A 23260-nucleotide genomic window follows, 5' to 3' on the forward strand; every position below is an offset into this window, starting at 1 on the left:
CTGAAAAAACTCAGTAATTACTTGAGGGGCATCACAGAAAAGAAACACTCTGAGGCATTTTCTGTCTTGGAGGCTAATGGTCTCAAAATTTTTCTTTAACATCCATGAGTGCAATAAAACCTATTAATCCATACTCCATTTTTATGAGTAGAAATTCCACTACTGAAATACCTTGCAGAAAACTTGCCTTACTTTGGTGTGCTGGGCAGTTTGCAAAATATGGCTATTGACTGCAAATGTGTTCCTATTTGAGTTTTCTGCAGCAGAACATTGTGATGACTGGATTTTTTTCGTTAAGAGAAACATAGCCTTTGCTCATGTTCCTTGCAAGCAGATTTTAAACATGTAAGGCATGAGGAAGGAGGAAAAGACTGGTCTCATAAAATTTGAATCTGCATAAGACATTATTTTAAATATATTATACTTATATCTACTATTCTTTTTTTTTTTTTTTTTTACTGTAAGTATGAAGAAATCTATACACATGTAAGATAAATATAGGAGGAAAAAGACCTGTGTATTACATCTGTAATGCTCGTCTTCCAAGATGCAATTAAAATAAAGCAATGAAATTTGCATTGGAAATGAAATGCTCATATTTTAAAATTTACACTGTAATTTCAATAAGCTGGTCAAAGTTGAATGGCTCTCATCTGGAATGCTGATGTGGCCTCTGCTGTCAGACATCTTTCCTAATAAGGTAAATCGCACAGTGTTTGGTCAAACTAAGTTCAGGGAGAGATCTCCAGCTTAAGCTCTTTTTGCCAAAAGACACTAGCAAACCACAGGTTAAAGTTCATGTCCACTAATAGCATATTGCCAATCCAATAAGAAATGCAATCAGTATGTATTTGTTACCTCTGACATAAACTGTATTATTATTTTGAAATCACAGCTTTTCTTTAGAGCAGTCATCTTTCTGTCATCTGAGAAAGCTTATCTGAAACAGATGGGAAATAGCCTCTGGCTTTTCAGAGCTTTGCTTTTTTTTTTTTTTTAATTTTATTTCTTAGGTGTAGAACTAAACAGTCTGCTTTTAATTTGTTAGAAACAAGACGGAATAGCATGACTTCTGCGTATGGCCTGTCCTTGTAAGTTTGTCTCATTGATTCTCTGGTATTTCTTGAAATTATTACAAAGCACTATGGCAAATAGTTGTATTGTATATTCTTTTAAAAATTTCACGAGTAGCTTATGTTTAAATAAGAGTACAAACAGGTGATAAATATTATTCTCTATGAAAATATACCCACATACTAGATGTGGCACTGTACAGAAATAAATAGTTAAAGCTTGGATCATACATAGCCTATACATGGGTCAACAGAGTTCAAGATATGTGGGAATAATTGTAGATGAATAGAAGGATGTAAGCTATGCTTTTATTTGTCTCCCTTTAGCTATTTCTCTGCCTGACTACCTGGCTAATATCTGATGGTTTTACAGTGCCATGCAGGATCATACTACCTATGAATTTTCCATAAAAAATCAATGTCAACATGAAGCTGATTTCTGAAAATCTCTTGGCCCTCTTCCTCTTGAAAGTGAAATCTTCTAATTGACTAGTTTTAAATTTCTATGAAGCTTGATTTTGTAGTGGTAAGGATTTATGAGTAAAGACCTTCAGCATAACAGGCATAATTTCTGTGGTTTGTGGGGTTTTCCCTTCCCTTCCCTTCCCTTCCCTTCCCTTCCCTTCCCTTCCCTTCCCTTCCCTTCCCTTCCCTTCCCTTCCCTTCCCTTCCCTTCCCTTCCCTTCCCTTCCCTTCCCTTCCCTTCCCTTCCCTTCCCTTCCCTTCCCTTCCCTTCCCTTCCCTTCCCTTCCCTTCCCTTCCCCAAGGTTTCCTGTACTGTCCCAGCCTGTGAAGGTGCTTTATCTTCTCCAGGAGCTGATGACATCTGTTCAGCTCAGACTGCTCCATCCCTAGCTCTGACATGGCTTCTGACCAGCATCAGCCTAAAGGAGGGCAATTACTAAGGGTGCTTATATGGAAAAATGTGAAACTAGGCCTTGTGAAATTCCTTTGAAATTTCTGATTTGTGCCTTAAATATGTACCAGAGGATAAGGGAATGGATTTAGGGCTATTATGCCATCAGTGTCCTGGATCTTTAGGGCAGAGGCACAAGATATAGACTAGAACATGACCTTAATGCACTCAGATATTGACACTTGAACTAAGGCTATTATTAATATGCCATTAATTCACACCACAGTTAGCATTAATACAGTACAATTAATGCAAGGTCATTGATTTCCTCTTTTTTGATCATCAGCCCATAGGACCAATCCTATGGCATGAATCAGCTGCAATTGTGTAGTTATATGGTAGTAGGGAGGACACAGCAGAGAAAAGGAGAAAATACTCAGTATTTGTCAGCCATCTGTTAAAAATATCAGCTTTCTCTCTGTTTCTGTGGACTGCATCCCTAAGAAAGGCCCCGGTCTTGTGAATGGATCTGTGTGTGGGGTTCGTTATTTGAACCTGTGTCCAAGTGGTTAAACAGAGACAAATCAGCAACTTTACTTTGAAAAAGAATTTCAGTTTTATGTGTCATCCGTACTACTTGCTTTAAGTGTGAAAAAGGTCTTATTGCTTCCTCTCCTAGAACAGATGCCAAGAGTAAAACACTTGGTCAAAGTTACAGATATGCAGCTTCTTTTCCCACAGGCCTGAAACGTGAGGGCAGATGCTGCTCTTTGATAAGAGGAATCTGAGCTTCAGGCCTTCTCAAATGCATATGAATTTCTCTTGACTTTACAAACTGTGGTCCAAACAGAGAAGTAAAGAAGAAAAGATTAGGTAGCAGAAGGATCTGAGAGTATAGTCTAATATTCACTTCGCATAACTGTGGTATAACTACGATTTCCTTTGAAATTATATGATACATTTGCCAGCTATGAAAATACAGATTCAGTTCATCTTGTTCACTGTTAATCCTGCATCAAACATACATGCCAAAACTATCACAAATTTAACACTTGGAACATCTTAACACTGCAATCATGAAACCTCTGCAGAAGGCAAAATATTCATTGAGAGGAGGAAGTAATCCTGAATCTCTCAAAAAATCTATGGGAATTTGGAAAATACATGACAAAATCTTTCTCTTACAATGAGACGCTAAAAATGTGTCTTTAAGCAACTTTTCCATAAATCCTTCATCTGTATTAATTTTGTCTATTATTGGTCAGAGTACTTATTTGTTTTAACAATTACTAAATCCAAAGTTGGATATCTTCTTTACCAAAATATCCATTTGTTTACACAGCTTGTGGTTTCCTGTCACAGCTGGAAACACAGTTCAACCTGGGAGGAGCTTTCCAGCCCATATAAATTAGACCAGAATTGAACTGCACTGGTAATTGATGGTAGAGAACCACACAAAATTTTCGTAGTGAGTAGATAAACGTTATTAAGTATTCATTAACTATTCATGTTGATGACATGTAGTCATCTACAGACCACTGTACAATTAAAGTTTTACTGTGAGTAGGAAATTACAAGGAAACCGTGACAGGCTGTTTTATGGTGGCCTTTTATTTCACGTTTAAAGATGGGATAAAATTTAGTCTCTTTAATTTAATTTAATTTAATGAATTTAATACTTCTTTATTTACTTTTTTATTTATGGGAAATTAAGCAGTTTAACTGAGGTGTCCTACGTTCTGCGTGAGTTTGCAAATCACAGATTTTATAGTCACACAGCTGTGTCTCCTGACAAAGCATCAGCTCTGAGTCTTCATCCGTCCCGTGGCAGGGCAGTGGACACAGCCCATGGCTGCAGAATGGATTCACCACTGCTCTGCTTACGCTACTGAGCTTCAGAAGATCATGACCCCACCTGTGGGTTGTTTGATCTACCGTGGCCAATCCTGTCCCTGCATGGTGTAGCGAGGCGTGCTTGACGCAGAGGGACAAGAGGGGCTACACACTGCAGTGCCCAGGCACAGATCCTGGGTGCAAGGGAAAAGCCAGGTGAGACAAAAGCCTGTGGAAAGTCCTCCTGGTGGTGGTTGCTGCTGCTGGAAGGGGTTGATGAGGGCACAGGGGGCAAGATACAGGCAGACATAAAGGGGAAGGAGCTCCCAGGAAAAGTCATCCCATTAAGATTTCTTTCCCATCTTCCAAGGAGTGATAAGCCGAGTTCACCATATGTCTCAAATTCCAGTTAATCCCCTTTTCTCTTATTTCCCTTCTTGTGACTGAAGATTTGCCGTTCCATCTTGAACAAAGTTCAATTTTGTTTACGTTACTGAGAAGGCTTGAGCTGGCTATGAAAAGTCCTTTTTTTTTCTCTCAACAAAAAACCAGTTTCAGTCAAACAGAATTACTTGGCTTTTTTCCTTTTTTCTTCACTGAAAAATTGAACTGTAACTTTTTTTAAAGAAAATGATTCTGTTGTCATCGTGCTTTTATTTTATTTATTTATTTTTTTTTTTTTTCCAGAAGTAAGAACTCTTCTTTGGCTGTCCTGAAGCTTTTCAGTCCTCTCTACAGACCACAATCCATTTGACACTGTGTTACATAAACTGCAGACCATGGAGGGAAGAGGCACAAAAAGGGAATACTTATTTCTCTGTGATAGTTTTCAGCACATTTGCAGTTGTCAGCATCTTACCTTCCTTTTATCCTTTTTTCCCTGGAAAAACCTTTTTGGCAGGTGGGGCATTTATCAAAGAACAAGAAAGGCAATACCCAGACAATTAGATCAATTACAACTAGTTGGACCAGATTGTATGTAAATTAAGTAGTAACACAGTGAAGTAATAACCTTTCCAAATGACTGATAATAACACTTAAAAATTCTTGGAACAGCCCTGCTGACTGAAGAGAGGTAAATCAAACTCAAAAACAGAAGACGACCAGCATGGCAAATAGTGTCCAGTCAATCACATTTATTTTCTCAGGAAAATGTTTCCATTAATGCAAATGTAGGTATAATTTAATATTGAAAACTTCCAGAAGAGTAAAAAGTAAATAAAGGACAAACTGTACCAGGAAAATATGACCCGCTGATTTGACAGCATTACAGAAATAGTCAGATTAAGAAAACATTCCATTTGAATGGCCATTACTTAGGAGTTATCTGATTCATAGTTTGTTTTTGTTTTGTTTTTCTTTCATAGCATTTGGGTCAAAAGGGATCACTGGAAAATCCAGAGCATTCTCCTGTTTGCGAAAAGACTTTACATTTCACCCAAAAGCTGATGTGTAAAGCCCTTTTTTTTTTTCCCAATTGCATTCTCTGTGTTTGGCTGATGTGTATCTGGACCATCTTTCTTACAGGGAAAGGCTGAGACAGCTGCGTCTATTTAGCCTGGAGAAGAGAAGGCTGAGAGCGGATCTTATGAATGCTTATAAATATCTTCAGAGCGGGTGTCAAGAAGACAGGGCCAGACTCTTCAGGGTTGCACAATGATAGGATAAGGAGCAATGGTCACAAACTGAAACGCAAGAAGTTGCATCTGAATATGAGGAGAAACTTCTTTATGTTGAGGATGGCATAAGACTGGAACAGAGAGGTTGTGGAATCTTTGGGCACAGTTCTGTGCAACCTGCTCTAGGTGAACCTGCTTTAGCAGTGGGGGTGGACTAGATCATCTGCAGAGGTGCCTTCCAACCCCAACCATTCTGTGGTTCTGTGATTCTGAGATTCTGTATTCAGAATTGCATTCATTCTTGAGCTGAAGAACAAAGAGAGGGTAATTCTGTCAACCACCTTGGGAATTCACCTCAATGGTTTGTCATTTTCACTCAAAAATATCTTCAGTGATTTTTTGACTTTGACTTTCATTGATGATGCAACATAATTAGATTTGTAATAAGGCACTTACTAAAGCATTTAATACTGGAATAATTTTATTTAGAAGTGGTTTAGAGAATCATTAGAGTTCTTGATAAACACTGAGATGTTGATGTTTGTTAGGAAAGGCTTGTTTCTGCCATTTATTTATTTATTTATTTATTTATTTATTGTTTCCAAACAAATCTTGTAAAATATGGTTCAATGTCTCCTTTTCTTTTCACACCCTCCTTTGAATGCTAGTCTCAGGATACACTTCAACAGATTTCACGAGCCATTTGCAAAGTGCAAGTCTGAGGCAATACCTTTGCTCTGTGCTCTATTTGGACAAGAATTTATGAAAAAGAGGGGGAAGGGAAGAGGTGGAAGATGAGATGCTGTGCCCAAAATTGGTAAGCAGTCTCCAGAGATCTCCTGGCATGGATTGAAATCTTTGTTGTACTTTATTCAGTTGAGAAACTGGGACTCAGGCATCTTATAGTTCTCATTTGCCTGCTCTACTGATTTGCTTCTATAAAGCATCTGCTTTGTTTCTGTCTTTTGGAGCTGTTTCAGTTACCAAACGTGACTAAGTAAGAACCGATGTCAAGGCTTGATCGTAGCTCTCCCACACAGCAGAGAAGTGCACCAGCTGAAGTGTACAACCTGTCAGCACCTTGTTCCTCCTTTTTCTGTAGCAAAAATTAATTTTAGAGTATAGATGTATCATCACACACAATTAAGTAATCATTTCACCTTAGTGATATAACCCCCATGCCAGAATGTGGTGTTGGAGCATCCCAGCTGTAAGTTAAAATGCAGTAGTTTAAATGACAGTGGAGTTCAGATAGACTCCTAAATTCCATCTCACACCAAAGATAAGTGAAAAACACAGCCTTGAAATGACCTTGCAGTCAACTTGGAAGAGGTAACCTCTCAAATGGAGCACTTTTGGTTACATGTTTATGCACCAGGTTTCATCCTACTACAGAAAATCAAATGTTATGAAAGTTGAAAGTTCTTTTAAGACAGTGAATTTGCTTTCATTTATACTTACCATATAAATGTTTCTTTATTTAATTATATTTTCTTCAGAATTCTTTTATTCATGCAAAATGACTGGCAAACAACATATGTAAACACAATTTGAAATCTTGTTCTAAAACTTTTCTACTTGATTTCTCACTTTCTGATGAACACATAGTCTTGGAAATAGTTTGGCTGGCACGAAACTTTGAACTACAGTCACCTGATTTAAATTTAAATTGAATAAGAGTTAATCAGTAATCGATTAATTCTTTGTAGCAGCAAATATTTTTCTCATTCATTGCTTATTGACAGAACTACCAGACACTAAACTGAACAATGAATGCTTTCTTCTCTCTCCCTACCCCTCCCCCAGGTACAAACCCAAATGTTGGCTCCAAATACTCCCACACTGTTTCGGGGCAGGGGGAAGTAATTTTGGATTGAAATGTTATTGCCAAAGCCAACTCCACTAGCAGTCCAGTCTTTCTAAAAGAGATATTCTAGCTCATGTTAGAGTTTCCATGTTTTCGCACATTGTGACAGACAGTATAAAGCTTTAGTTTTTGCTTTGTTTACTGTATGTGCACCATATGTTCTGCTTCACTAAAGACATGTTGCTGAGCAAGGTAGAAGGTGGCCTTATCCCATCTGTCATATTCTGGCTCGGGTAGAAACATCTGGTGAGAGGGGAGGTTGCACCTTCCTGGGAAGCAGCCCAACATTGGTATGCAGAGGGAATCCATAGACTCAGCAAGCAGGGAGGTGGCAACATGCATCAGGGCTGGGAGGCTCCTGGGACATGGACAGGACTGAGGCCAAGAATCAGCCTTTGGAGGTGCTTGGAAGAAATCACCTCACAGCTCAGGTGGGACAATGTGAACACTGATGCAACTCAGGAAGACTTTGAAAGCTGCTGGGCTGAGGATATATCTGGGGTGAGGGACCAGCCCTGAATGGTGGAGCACAGGAGAGACTGCTTTTCTAACCTTATTGCTTTCCCAGAAGAGCTGAGCCTTCTCTCTTTCAGAAGTTAAGAGTTAGAGACTAGCAGGGCTTTAAAGTAATTTTGATTGTGTAACATTGGTCATTATGAAGAACAAGTGTGTACGAATAACCTTAATGCTCTGTCAGACACACTGTCTGTATTTTGTGTGACTTACAGTCCTTTAAAATAATTTGCTTTAAAATAATTTCCTCAGGTAATCCTCACTGAATATAAGCTGAAGTAGGAGGGAGCAACATTAGACAAAGTTTTCCAATATAAAGTTCCTGTTGTACTTTAACACGCCTAGCTAGTTCTAATACTTAATAACATTGATTTATTTGTTTGTTTGGTCTTTTTCAAATAACCATAAAGTAGCAGGTCTGAATAAAGAATAAGTCAGAAAAGACCTAAGGTTTATGTTACACATATGGTTGGGTGAAGTGATGGTTACGTTCCTTTTTCAACTACTGAATTTGATATCATGAAGCTTTACAGCTATATGAGGTGTGAACTCATCTGAAACCTCCATTTAAAACAAGCAGAACACAAAAAAAGGAAATGGCCCAAAAGCCTTCTGTTTCTCTTTGCTTGTACCACAATTCCTTTCCCATTTGAATATAGGGGCCTGAACAACTTGATCTTACTTTGAAGTTAGCCCTTTACTGAACAGGGATAGATAAGGTGACCTGCAGAGGTCCTGTTGAACCTAAATTATTTTCTGATCCTACAATTCAAATTGTCCTCTCATGCAGTGAAATTATTTTTTCTTATCTAAATTTCATAGAATTGAAAGAAAGCACCATATTTTGCCCAAAATAAAAATATATCTTTTCAAGGTTGTGGAGTGCTGAATTGTTTTAGACAACTGTGATGATAATTTTTTGTTATTAGAATTTCAGTTAATGTCTATTACCTAAAAGAATCTAAAATGAAATAAATTTTAGAAGTCTTTATGTTGGTAATATATTTATTTTGATGTTTTGTTCTTTTTTTTTTTTTTTAGTACAAATTCACCACACAAGGATCCGTATTTTCTTATTGTGGCTGCTCAGAATCCAGCTACATATCTATGCTGTTGTGTGCCAGTTACAGAAAGAGAAGTCCATGAGATTATCTGAGCTATACTGTTTCAAGCAAACATAAGCTTTTATGCTATTCTGTGTCAAATGTTATTTGCAGCATTTGGGAGTTAAGATGCATAATATGTTATATTTCTCATATATCAGAGAAATTTCTTCTCATTCATTTTCTGTACCTAGATGGCCAAATCTCTCAGTTTGTTTGATTGACAAATCTCTAGATGTTTCTACGTACCAATAGAAAATATTTTATATAAAATAACGAAGAAAAAACTTCTATTTTCAGTATGTGGCAGTTTTTCACCAAATATCCAAAAATATACCAAAATGTGTGAAGGATAATAATCCATTTAGTATGTGCCATTGAAGATTTATCTTCACTTATGCTGGACTCTCTTTCACTTCCTTTCTGCATACAGTCCTGTTTTGTCATAAAAAATTAGTAAAACTTGATAAAAATATTGGAGAATTTTTATTTTTTTGTGTTTTAACATCTTTACCTAGATTTTCAAAGTTTGTTGTTGTTGTTGTTGTTGTTGTTGTTGGGTTGTTTGTTTGTTCATTGTTTTATTTTTATTTTCTTTTCTTTTGGTCCAGAAAATATCTCTAAACTCTCCCTATATATTTCTTCTGCTTCTATATTCATTTGCTCCACTTCAAATCATTACAGAATTTTCACTGGTGTTACATTCAGCAGCAACAGTAGTAACATCCCTGTTCAGGGTTATTTCCCTAAGGTTTCCTTTCTAAAAGGAATTTTGGACTTTCTATACTACTTAATAAAGGTTCTTTGAGCATCAAATTTATTCTTCTGGAACATGGCCAGGAGAAAATAGGCATTGGTTTCTTTGAAAAAGAGATCCAAGTTACTTTTAACAAGCTGATTTTGAAAGGCAGCCGATTACAGGTACTTGTAACCCATTTTTTGCCACATCCTACTCCAAAGTATGCTTCAAATGAAGTCTGTCTGAAAGATTACAGCAAGGAGAAATGTGTGAGATTAAATGGATAACACTGAAGCGAACATTCAAGGCCAAATTAGGAACAGTTGAAAGGCACAAGTTTCATAAGGTCACTGAAGTTCCAGTAATGAGCTTAAAAAACCTGCTAAGATTAATGAAATTTGCCAGACCTCCAGCTAAACTCCTTCTTTCCAGACTACCTAATAACACCCACACATTACTGGAGAGCAACACCTCAGAATAATTCCACATGTGTCTCTGGGTAGCAGCTTGGATCTCATAAATCTCCTTGTTTCAGCTGTTTCAGCACTCCTGCTGAAGACCTTAGCGGATCCAGAAGAACATGCAAATTTTCTAATGTAAGCACATGACATTTTCAGCACTGTAATGACCTCCTGTTTGTCCTCCTACAAGAATCTCTTCCAGCACATGGCAGGACTGGTCTGGGACATTCCTGTTTCATAGCCCCAAATCAGGATATCAGAAATAAAACATGAGGGCCACGCTCCTGACCTACTGCAGCCTACAATCTGCCCTTCCTTAGCACGCAGTGCCCATCATCCCAGCTGTGCCACTGATAGACTCCCTGCTGGTCCACTTCAGTGAACAGTTTCTGTCTCTTAGTATAAATAATATGTTCTGATATATATAGCCGCAATTGTAAATTTACCTTGCAATGCGGTAAACACTTTGTCACATTATAATTTTCCTTGAAATCTATCATGAATTAACTCTATTCCTGTGTACTTTGTGATGTCCCTAAAGACATTTCATTCTTATGGAAATTCTCTACACATTTTTAATAAGAAAATGTAGGGTTTCCTTTGAATTGTTTTGTAGCATCAATAATATGTATGCCCTTTCCTTCTTAGTGCTAAGCACACAGCCAAGTAATCAAAACTCCTATCAAAAGGTCCTGAAGTAACTGCATGTACTAGTATTTGTGCTGCTTTGATTAAAGATCAGATCAGTGGGCTAGTGTTCAAATAATTTGATTATGGTTTCTAGAAAAAAAGTAATTGCAGTGGAAGCACAATTAAAATTTTTGAAGGCAAAAATCAACATTAACTTAATTATTTGAACATTTATATACCTGAACACATAGTAACCACTGAAAGTGCTTATCACCTTGTGGAATAAATAATACTATCACACTCACTGTAATAGTGTAAGCTGTCATTTTCAGGATGGTTAGTCAGGTAGATATAAATGAACTTTGGAACTTAACTGATGAATCTGAGACTACAATCTTAAAGAATATCTTCTATAACTTTCATTTTACATTTCATGACATACATGGCTCCCATTCCCCTTAGCTCATGAGCATATCTTGTCTCTCATTTTACCTTCATTTACTTATTAACCCCAGTAAACAGAACAGGAACTAAGAAAAATGTGACATGCCTTAAATCACACAGGAACATTGTAAAAACTGGAAAGCAAAGCTTTGAGTCCACAATGGTTAAGCAGACAGAAAAAACACATATCATCTGTATCCAGCAACTATTCGGTTACTATCATAAGCATATGGTGACTCAAAGCAGAATGAAAAGGCAGTGCAGAAAGATAACACAGGTTGACTAGGCTAAATGTGAAAGACTGTGTTTGAAAAATGTGTTTAAAGCTCATTAACAAGATCTTGATTTTCAAATTTAAAAAGGAGTTGTAGATAATTTTTCTTTTATAAAAAATTTTCTTAGTAAATGCCAAATACACATTCTTGGCATTTGTATTCCTCAAGACAAAACCACTATGAAAAAAAAATAAAATTAAAAGTATTAAACTAGTACACATGCTATGTCATGATGGGAGTAAACTGAGTTATGAAAATCAGTGACAATGCGTGAATAGCAAAGTACAGAGAGAAAAATAACTAAATATACCATAAATAACTAAACTAGCTACCTGCATGCACACACACACACATATTTGGTGAAGGACTCTGAGTTAGAGACTACTGCTCAGGAAAAATTCTTGGAGTTATAATTCATATTTCTATGAATAGTTCAGTAGCGGCCATGGAAGCAGCCCAAATAGTAGGAGTTACAGGGGAAGGCACAGAGTAAAAAAGAAACAGTTTCATTATGTGACTTCCAGTCCACAGTGCAGCTGAGTCTTGACTACAGGGTACTTACTGTTCTCTGCATCTCAAAAATGCTGAGGAAGAACTGAAAAGGATTGAGAGAGAGGAGACCAGGGTGACAAAAGGTACCATGAAGGGAATGATTCAACAAGGTAGGTCTCTTCAGGCAGGAAAAGAGGCAGTTGGGGCAAAGATATGAGAGAGGTCTGTAAAATCTCAGAGGGGACAAAAAGCATGAACAGAAAACAGTTGTCCCCTGTTTTTCATAATATAGGAACTAAAAGCCATCAACAAATCAGATTATCAGCTGTCAAGGTGCAAAGCAGACAGCAGCAAGTATCAAAATGATGGAATTTATTTTCTCAAGACAGTGTGGATGTCAGAAATCTATGTTACTTCAACATGCAAGTAGGCTGGTTCATACACGGGATAAATCCGTCAAAGGCAAGCCAAAGTAACTCATGTTCACCAAGTCAGAAACACTACTTTGTACCCACTAGGTCAGTCTTAAATAGATAATTCTGGCCAACATCTGAATATCAAGAGTCATCTGTTTAGAGAATTATTACCTATCTTCATTAAAGAAAAAATAATAATGTAAAAAATCCTTATATTTAAAGAAAAAAAGACTCTGCAATCTGGATACTGACTGTGAAGAAACTCAGATTTCAATGCTGCAGATATTAGAGTCATCATATAAATTCATGGTGTACACTCCCCTTGAATTCTGAGTTCAGTGTTATCAGGTAGTGTGGTTATAGCAGAAAAGGGAAAACACAGAGCAGGGCTGTATTAGAAGAGACGAAGAAGCACTTCACAAAACAATAAAAAAGAACCCTTGTGTGGGAATGAAATTTCGGAAGACTGGTAGATAGATCTATTGATCAATCTGAATGTTATAAACTATGAGGAGTCCCAAAATCCCCAAATCTATACCAGAAATTTGTAGCCCTCTAGCCCAGTAAAAATGGTGTTGCCATTGTTTGTAACATCTTACAGGTTTTTGTAAATCTCTTAATGACAAAGGTATGTTTTATTCTTATTTAATTTAATCCACAGCTTCATAGTAACTGATTTTAAATACATTTCTCACGAATCTTTCATTGTAATACTGTGATCATTTTTCCTATCCTGTTAAATATGTCTCACCATTTACAAATAGATGATGTTCCAACAAATGATCAAACTATTTTAAGTACTCAAACTTTCATTATTGTCTTCAATATTTCTTCTGTGTTTATCCCCACCTATAATCACCCCTTCTGATTTGATATGCATTTATGAAGATCTTGAAATAAGAATTAGCTTTTGAGACTTGGACAGATTTTGTGGAGGAAAGTCAGTTGTCTTGTAAGCCTTTTTTAATCATATGGCCATATGCTAGGTAGAATAAAAATGACCTATTTTGTATTGTTTGTTTCAGTTTGTTTCTTATTATTATGAGAATAAAATCTGGCAGCTGAATGAGGAGCTCTCACTTCTTTTTGTATGGTGTAATGAAAGAAATAAAACCCTGGTGAAAGATGTTTTAATACTTTAGAAACCAAGAGCACTGCACTCGTGCCAACATTTCCCAAGCCCAAAAGATGCATACAAGTTTGGATAATGAAACCGCTAGAAAATAGCTCAAAATGGATTGAATCAGTCTCAAACTCAGCCAAAACAAACTGACTACTTTTAATGATTTTTTACCAAATAATGGGCAAAAGGATTCTTGAAAGAGTCCTTCAGACAGAGAAGAGGGGGCAAGTGTTAGTATTAGGGCCCCAAGTTCTTCCTCTTAGCTTGTGAAAACTTCCTATGTCAGATGTCTGTGCACATCAAAGAAGGGGCTATGACTGGGGGAATCTGTTTGTTTTTCCATTCAAGTAGAATACTTTCTCAGAATTGTAAATTCAGAGAGCAGCAACACAACTTGGCTAGGAAACTTCACGCTTGCTTGAATTTCTCTGGAAACACTTACGCTACGCTTCTGAAATAAACCCACATACTCGGCCTACTGATAGACTTGGGCTGAGGCTGGAAGCACCCATGGGGTTGATTTGTGGGCTGCACAGTGGAACGACTGCCGCCTCACACATTTTTTTGTGATTCTCCAATAAATCTGTCACTGCCAGTGTCTGATGCTACTGAGAAGCCACAGAACGACGGTATTATAGAAAGCCCTTGAGTACACTGAATGTTTTAAAATTACTTTTTTTACAATTTGGGACACTTCAGTGGTAACAGAAATTGAGAGCTCTTCCCTATGCCCTGAAGAGTTATTTGAGGGGGAAAAAAAAAAAACAAAAAAGAAAAAAGGAAGAAAAAAAGAGTAGTCTCCTATCAACTGACACCATGTTTCCAAGAGATACAGATGTAATGTCATTCTTACATGTCAGAAGTTGAGAAATTATTCTCTGTGTAAATTGTGTATTAGAGTTCTAAAAGGTTCCCACAGGCATCTGCCACTTAATTAAGTTTAAGGAACAATATTTCACAATTGCTATTTATTCTGGCTGTTCCAAGCTGTTTTGAAGGATAGTTGAAGATTTCCATCACAGTAGCCAGAATATGTCTAGTTTAAAAGACTAAACTGTTAGAGCTAGTTATCTCAGAGCATTATAATGACACTAATAAAAATGATCTCACACAGAATGATTGGTGTGGTTGTCCATTATGCAGCACTTGTTCCATAAATGTGACTTTAAAAATGTACGTGTTATGCTCACTTAGGCAAGCTTTAAAGTTTCTTAATAAAGTAATCTCACCACTTCAGAGAACTTCTTTACATTGTTAAAGATTCGATCTTCTTCATCAGTTTAACCAATTTTAGGGGGGAAAGATTATGAGCATGTATAATGAGCTTAAATAATGAGCTTAGCTCAAATATTCTGAAGACAATTGTCAATGTTACAATACAGGAAAGTAATATAATTGAAATATGTACCTAATTCTTACTCATTCTAGCCAGTCTTCCTGCCACATGAATCATAAATTGCAATACTACTCAAAGATACTGCTCAGAATATGAAGTAATAAGAGAAGGGGAGCAAAAATTGTATTTCATTAACAGTTTATAATTGCTGGACACATTATGCCTGTAGTTTCTGAAAGAAAGAGTCAGACTTACACTGCCCACTTTCTACTTATATAGGAAGATGAGGTCATCCTCCATTTCTACAATAAAATTTCCTTAATGCTTTGCCTTTACTATATATTGGAGTTTTGGGATGCTGTTGCTGATAGTGGTGTTGTCTGTTCGGGGGGTATCTGGATAATTACATAAGTGTCAGTAACTCTGAATGCACTTAGTTTAGTTACAAGTTTATTTTGATTATTCTAAAGCATGTTTAATTAAGATCTCTACCCACACTAAAATTTCAGCAACAAAGCATGTGTTCACATTCTAGGCAAAGTATAGGAAATAATTCCCTAGCAATGACATTTTAGAGGACCATTTAAATAAAGCTGCATATTTTACTTGCTTATCCTAGGAGCATTAAGGGGAAAATTTTCAGAGTTTGTTAGATGAGCTATCAACAAATAACTCCTAAAGAAAACTGATGCATATATATACTTGGTCCAATGTTAACTGAACATCTCCACTTTTTAACTGATTTGTCTTTTCCTGACATATGGAAGTTCAAAGTAATTGCACTTATTCACATGGCAGTTAAGGCTTTTGGCTCCTTGGCAATTCAATGAAAATAAAGGATGGCTTGGGCAACACAGGATTGGGAACACAACTTGCCACAGAATACATCAGCAGTACAACAAAGCATTGAGTATATGTAGTGCGCTCATGGTCAACCTGAAATTAAGAAGCTAATATTAGATCAAAGGATTAGGTAAAATGGTCCTCAGATGAGATTTTTCTGGAAATGCATGCATGAGTCCTTAGGGAGTAGCCACTTTCTCACTGCCAGAATTTGCTTGCCCTAAGGTTCTGCAGGAGGATTTTCCACACCTGGCACAACTGTTTCGTCTTCCACCCTCTGACAACCAAGGTGTTCCTGAAACTGCAGAAGTCTCCAAAGCAGTGCTTGCCCCTGTGCTCTTTTGGGGCTGGATCCCCAGCCCATTGTTCATTTCCCATATGTATTGCATCCCCACGGCTCTCGGTCCCCATACACTGCCTGCCCAATTGTAGGTACCCTCCCTTTCACACCTCTTCTTCAAAGTCCCTAGAGAAGACACAGGAATTGTGTCTGAGAGGAGGTTTGAGGTGCAAACATCCTCCAGCCTTTTTATATGCATGAGAGGGGTACCAGCTTCATTCATATTCCCCTAATTATGGCAGGAAACCATCCAGCTGCAGGGCTTATATAGAGATAGTGAAAGTGTACCTTTTGAGAACATGTATCAAAGAAGAAGGGTTACAAGTAAGTAACTTTAAGGTAACTTCAAGTAGCTTTCTCTTTTTAAAATATTTTTTTTTCTTTCCCCAGAAAATTGCAACCAGCTGTAATCCAGCTGAGATTCTATTTTATGCAATTGCCTCAGGATCAGAAAGTTTAAAAACTGTTGTTCGGCAGGTACAGCTCTAAGTGTAAATACCTGCTGGGAAACTATAATTATACAGTGAATGTATCTACCACACAGACTTCCTGTTTAATGTGTATAGTTAGTAAAAGAGTTTCACTACTTCATGGTAAATGAAGTATCTGGAGCAGATTCAAATAGGAAGAGAAAGTATCCTACTGAACTGTTATCTTCCTTCTAACAAAACAAAATTCTAAAACTTCTATGTCTCTTCTAGGATTATAAGAAAGGACTTTTCAGCATTTTCCAGCCCAGAACTGTGGAAATAATTTTTTAAATTTAGTTTAATTTTTTAATAATCTGTAGACTCTGACACAGAGTAGAATCATTCACATCTTTCTACAGTTGATGCTTTTTCTGAAATTAATAATTACACAATTCAGTTTAAAATCTATTTGTTTTGCTACTGTTGGTTGAGGAAAATCTAAATTGCAACAGGGTGCTTTTAGTGTTTATGTACATAATGTCCAGAATGTCTTTCATCTTAGAATATTAATATTTCATAGCTGAGCCTCAAAAACAAGCTGAAATTTGATTTTTTAAGGACATGTTTATAGATGCACTAAACAACATTGAAATAGCCACAACAATTTTAAAATTATTGTATCTTTTTTTTTTTTTTTCTTTTTTAATACCTGAAGTAACGAGAAGGGATGCTTTAACTGATACGAGGCAGTTACTTAATTTGCCAAAAATCAATCTGCAGGATAAATTGATTGGTTTTACTTCATAGGTATATGACTACATTACAGGTGGCAGCCCATGCCATGCAAGAAAATGCAGTTTACAATCCGTGTAGTATGTGCAGTAGTATTTAGAACAGATACTTGTTTTCAAACAAACTTAATACTTCTAGTACTAGCAGAGGTGTAGCTAGAAATCTCTTGTCTTTATGTATTCCCAGTGCATGAATTCACGTACTTTTATAATCCTGCTGAAAAACAGTGACATAGATGCAAGCGCAGTCAGCATAGGGGATTTTCTCTAGGTTCACTGTCCATTTAAGTGGATCTTTAATTAAAGCTATCACAACAGTATGAGGCTTTTTAGATTTAAAGCCCTCAATACTTGCAACCCGTTATTTAGCCTCCATAGCATGACTAGTTTGATAAATGTGGTTGCAACAGCTCCAGACGATGACATCAGCCCTATGCCTTCCTCTGTTCCTGGCTGGGCTTCAGCAGGAAGAGCACTAGTAAGCTTCTAATCTATACACGTCTTAGTGAAGATCACTGAAGTCTCATTCCATTAGCCTCTCAGGCCAGAGCAAAGACCTTTTGCTCTGCTCTGCTGCATGAACTTGGTCTGGGCTTAGGTAATATAAATCACACACAGATCTTTGAAACATTTTATATTTACATAATAATTGAAAGCTTAGCTTTGTGAAGATTCAGTTGTAGCTTGTTGTACTCTTCATTAGAGACTCTACATTAATGCTTAGAGACGCATTAAAATATTTGTTTCATCACACAACAACTGGATTTACACCTTCTTTGTTTATAAATGCTTGAAAACAATTGTCAACAACTTCAGTAGTCCCATCACAATTCTAATGGAATTAACTTGTTTTATTTACTTTAGGCCAAGGGCATGTTGACTAAGCACACTCTCATATGATCTCTCATTATTATCCTGAATTGAAAGCTGTCTTCTTTTGCCTTCTTCGTGCAACACAGCCACACTAAGGAATAGGGTTTTTTGATCTGGATACTGGATTTGATCCTCCTGATACCACTACAGTGAGACTGAAAAAACCCTCCACAGCTTTCAACACAGAAATTAGAGCCAATGCATGCTTCAAATACCATTTTAAGAGTAACTGGGTGTGAATTTATTTGCTACAAACTGGATGCTCTTCTCCCTTCTAGCTTAGCCTACCCCCATGATGTTCCCTCCTAAATTCTGCCGTTGGTATGGTGTCCCTCTGGACACACTCAGGAAGAAGAAGAGTCTTTTCTATGCAAATTTACTGGGAAGCCTATCGCCCCACATGGCAGCTTCAGAGGGTGCATACCTCTGGTTCTGGTGCCTCCCAAAGCTACTGAAAGATGATGAAAATATCTAATACACACAGTGTCTCCACAAATGTCTCCATGAATCAGAATTAACATGCTCTCCCAATCTTGGGTGTGTTAACTAAAAAATCCTTGAGCCATCTGCCTTGCCTGCTGACCCTAGTATAATAATTTCACCTTTCTTACTGCTCTTGGGGAGGTTGTGATTCCCCATCCCCACTATCTTTAGCACTCTGGAAAAGTAAACAGACTGAGGCTGTGGGAGCCCCTTGAAGGATGAAATACAGTCTTAGACAAAGGTCAGGAGGGAGCAAGAACAAAGGAGAGAGAGTCCAGACCATAGCCTGGCTTGTATACCTATGTTACAAAAAATGAATGTTAGCAGAAGGAAGGGATGAATTAATGAGAGATGCTGTAGTGTCTCCACAAGTCAGTACAATCTCAAACCTGCTTTGACTTGTTGAAAGTTTGGTGTTCAAAGCAAGCTCTTATGTTGTGCTAATATACACGAGCTACTCGGAGTTAGCACAGGTTCTCACACTGAGCTACAATGCAAAGCCCACAGCTCACACTCATGTTACACAAATACTGCTGTTGTACTCATTTTCAACCTCAAAAAAGCAAATCTTTCACCAAAAGCTGTGGCAAGAACAAAAAGTACCATTGTTACAAACATTCATGAAAAGGCACAACATGCTGTTGCCCACAATATCCCTTGCAGTCAGATCTGTGTTGGGATGAGTGCTTTGAAAAATATCACTTTTACATAGTCTAAAAGAAACTTTTCTCTTCGGCTTATGGAGTTGTAGGGAAGGGTTGAATTTTGCAGCCAGCATTGTAAATAGGCCACAACCAACATTAGGCTAAGTCTGTTGTCAGTTCATCTGGCAAACTTTGATTCATCACCACTTATCACTATGGACTGTTGGAGCTGAAATAAAAAAGGGAGTCAGTGTGGCAAATACTCTTTTAAGTCTTCATGAAAAAAGAAGATTACAGAGATGAGCTAGTACTTCAGCATACCATTCACCCTCTGCAATCTGTTTCTAGATTATTTTTAGAAGTAAAAGTCATCAGGGAAATTTAAATTTGTTGGCCAAATCCTGATCTCAACTGCATGAAATAATAGCTATAGAGGCATCTGCCCATACTGTAGGCCTGATGGTTTTACTACCGAATGGCCAGCTGCTGAAATCATTACAGATTGCTGATTTACTAATAGATGAGGAAAAGCCACATTCAGTGGATATTTCTCCAGGGTAAGGATATTTGGGGAATAAGGTTGCAAAGAAATTGAATAACATGCCATTTGTATAATGTGTCAGTGGCAGAATTTGGAAATTGTGGTATGTTTATTATATACCAGTCCACAGAATTAATTGCAGAACTACCCCTTTCTCTCGAAACCTAGTCCAATGTGAGTGCCAATTAACAATACACAGAAGCTAAAGAAACTTGATAACTGGTTTACTTCATGACAAAGCTAGGCAGTGTGCTTAGTTAGGGACCAAGGTACGAAAGCTCTCTGCTTTGGGATTTAGAGATTGGATTTATAGATTGGATTTAGAGATTGGGATTTAGACTGTTTACAGCCCTTGCTTTTTAATTCAGTTTTTCCAATCCAGCTCAATTTCTTTAAATGGACTGAGCCAGTCCCTACTTATAAACTTGGTTGTTCTACCCAATCATCACTTTCTGCCAGCTGTGTGTGCTGAATCCCAGCATACAGAGATAGTACTGTTGGCCCCAGGATGAATTAAAATAAACCAGCTGTTCCTGGAGTGCCAAGGATTCAGAAAGTCCTTGTGTTATGCCAGCTCTGTGGGGGTAATAGGGAGGCATGTTTCATATTTTATATTCTGGTTTAGATTATTCAGGCATGGAAAGCATGCATAGTCTGCTGGATGCACACATTCCTAAGTGATGCTACACATTTCTGATATTTCTGCCATGCATACTATCTGAAGAATGCAGAGATGCTTGCCTGTTCAGAATTGAATTGTAATTCTTATACAAAGGAACATTTAGATAAATATAAATCAACTCTCAAGCTGGCTAAGAAGAAAAGTGTCCTAAAATGTCCTAGTACGTGTTTAGATTAAGAATGGAGGAACATTTTATTACTATATGTATACAGACAATTCAAAACATGTGCTCTGTAAGCAGTGCTTTGGTGAAAAGTTTCATCAGTAAAGCAAACTTAATCTACACGTTTTGACTTACTGAGGTGACTGATCAAAGGAAACCTGTATGGTTTTCGTGTTGGGTCTAAGGAATAACTGAATATGAAAACCTTTTTTTTACTGGCAAACAAGAATGAGAGATTGGTTGACTGATAGAATTAGGCTCCTAATATAAAATTTTTTGTTCATGGATACACAATATTTTGAAGTAGTTATTTTCTGGGCATCCTTGGATTCATTGAGGTTTCATTTAGGCTGGAAGGGATCATGCTTCATGTTGCGATTTACCATTCATGTGGTTTTTACCCAAAATATTTCTGGCCATAGAGATGAACCTGAGGTATTAGACCAACTTTGGTTTTAAAGAGCACACATCTGAATTCCTACCTGAAAAAAACAGATTTTTAGAACTCTGACTAGAAACTGAGAATAATTTTTAAGCTTTTCATTCTGATTCATGTACCTACAACACAGAAGAAATAAAAGAATAATGCTCTGAGTAACTGGAGATTGTTAAGAAGTCCTTAAAAGTTCATTTTTCTGTTCTTCTTTCTAATCTTTTTTACAGCTGACAGAGCATAGTATAGTTTATAGCTGGGAGAATTTGGCAAAGCAGAGAAGTCTGAAGGTCTATTAGTCTCTGTTACATGTGAAATTGGGCATAGCAGGAAAGTGAGTGCTATCGTAGAGACACAGTTTACTAATTCACTGCTTTAACTTCAGTGAAGTCTGCATTAGTCTAGACAGCTTAAGAGAAATCAGAAAATTATATGGCACTAATATCACACTGAAGTCAAGGAGCAAGAAGTCTGGGTGTGAACTTTCACAGCTAGCTCTGTGGCTGTCTCAAATTCTCACATAAGATCATGGGAAGTTAGTTTTGTCTCTTTACTCACTCTGTTGCTAGTTGTCACACTCTTGCAGAGTTTACTGATAACTCAGTGTAGATGTAGACTGGTATATCATGATTTAATGTCATCCTAATTATCTATTTATTCTTCTCTCTAAATAAGTCAGAGAAGCTACTTTTTAATATGAAACACAACCTGAGAATGTTATTAGTATTTAATATAAACAATAGACTGTATGGAATATACAAGACACTTGAAAATAAGTCAGTCAGGACCTTCGAATTTTTTATTAGCTATCAGCATCTGATTTTCTACTATATGCTGTAACATGAAAACAGGAGAAAGAGGAGCTTAGCTACCACAATCTCTCCTACACTCAGTACTCACTAGATTTTCTCACCAGCTAGCAAAATGCATAGCTTTAAAGCTAGAAGAAATGAATAACAGGAGAAGTGGCAAAGACCTGCCGTCACGTAGGGATAGTAGGGTATTCTGTGTCATCAGGCACATCTGCAGGTTGTACTACACCACAAGCTGTGTAATGAAATGGTCAAATACAATTTTCATCCATTATAATTAACGTCCATTACAGGAATATTTTACTTGCTTTGTCAGTTTCTGTGTTCCCATTCTGTGACTCTGAGTCTAAACAGTGAGAAAGGGATTGTATGTATAGAGTACCCATTCAACCCAAATTAGCCACTAGGAGGTCCACACCTATGCTGAACTTGGGCAGAATATGGGTGAGTCATGAGCTACTTTGGGCATTCCCTATGGAAACTGGCTACCACAAAGAATTAAAACCTTCTCCAGCAGGCCTTTTTTGGTCTGAACCAAGAAAGGACAGTACTGTCTGGTGCTGAAAGCTAAGAAACCATCTCCCTGATATTACAATTCACAGCTTTTTTTGTGTGTCTATTGTGGCTGAGTTTTTCACAGGTAAGGTCTGCCTTCAGACCTCCCAGGTTTCTGAGCCTAATGGCAGAGCCTGTCAGAATGAAGCATCACCCACAGTAGAGAAAGATACCACCTTGGAGCATTAAATAAACTGTGAAAACACAAGTCCAGGCAGCAAGACCCATCCAGTAGTGCTGAGGAAGCTGTACCAGAAAATTATTTGGATTTTATAGTAATAGTAGATTATGGTGGAAGCTGAATGTGTTGTGAAATGGATATTTTAAGAATGTAATAGTCATGAAGTTTAGATGGAGGGTTGACAAGAGGTTGCATAATATGCTTGCCAAGAACTGGGGCATCCAAGTTGCTTCTGTTACTCTATAGTGAAGAGGAACTCAACTTCTATGTTTGGTGCTTTGACCCATAGGTCAAGCAAACTGGAAATTACGTTGGCCATGTTTTTCAAGAATGAGTTTCTTTGAATTAGATGGCTTGCCTCAGGAAATCTGGGCTCTGGGCTCTGTGTGAAGGGAATAACACAAAATCACAGGTAATCAAGTAAGCCTCAAAGTAGGAGAGAATTCAGATATATTATAAAAATGTATTTAGCTTTTCCTAACGTCTAGCTCTGGATGCCTCTTCAATGAACATGTGAGAACACTGAATCGTTCCATGGACTCTTCTAATCCGAACTGCTGTTTTAGAATATAAATTCCTCTTTGTGGGTTTTTCTGCAATATGATATTGATGTCTGTGGTTTGCAGGTGGCCAAAGTAGATGATCTGACAGTCCTTTAGCAATTTATAGCCTATGATGTATACATTGTATCCCATTACAGGCTTTTTCTCTCTGTAAGTTGCTCATAAA

General features: G+C 37.3%; 1 long non-coding RNA gene across 2 annotated transcripts; it reads left to right on the forward strand.

The window, feature by feature from the left end:
- The first annotated feature begins 832 nt into the window (after window positions 1-832).
- Window positions 833-11448, forward strand: LOC135578997 (uncharacterized). Of its 2 annotated transcripts, XR_010471203.1 has the most exons (4): window positions 839-1091; window positions 4450-4663; window positions 5290-6198; window positions 8803-11448. It is a non-coding gene; the product is annotated as an uncharacterized LOC135578997 (long non-coding RNA). The 2 variants fall into 2 exon arrangements; XR_010471202.1 differs by having other exon boundaries at window positions 833-1091; window positions 4450-6198.
- The last annotated feature ends 11812 nt before the right edge of the window (window positions 11449-23260 follow it).

This window comes from Columba livia, chromosome 3 (assembly GCF_036013475.1).
Source record: "Columba livia isolate bColLiv1 breed racing homer chromosome 3, bColLiv1.pat.W.v2, whole genome shotgun sequence".
NCBI lineage: Eukaryota > Metazoa > Chordata > Aves > Columbiformes > Columbidae > Columba > Columba livia.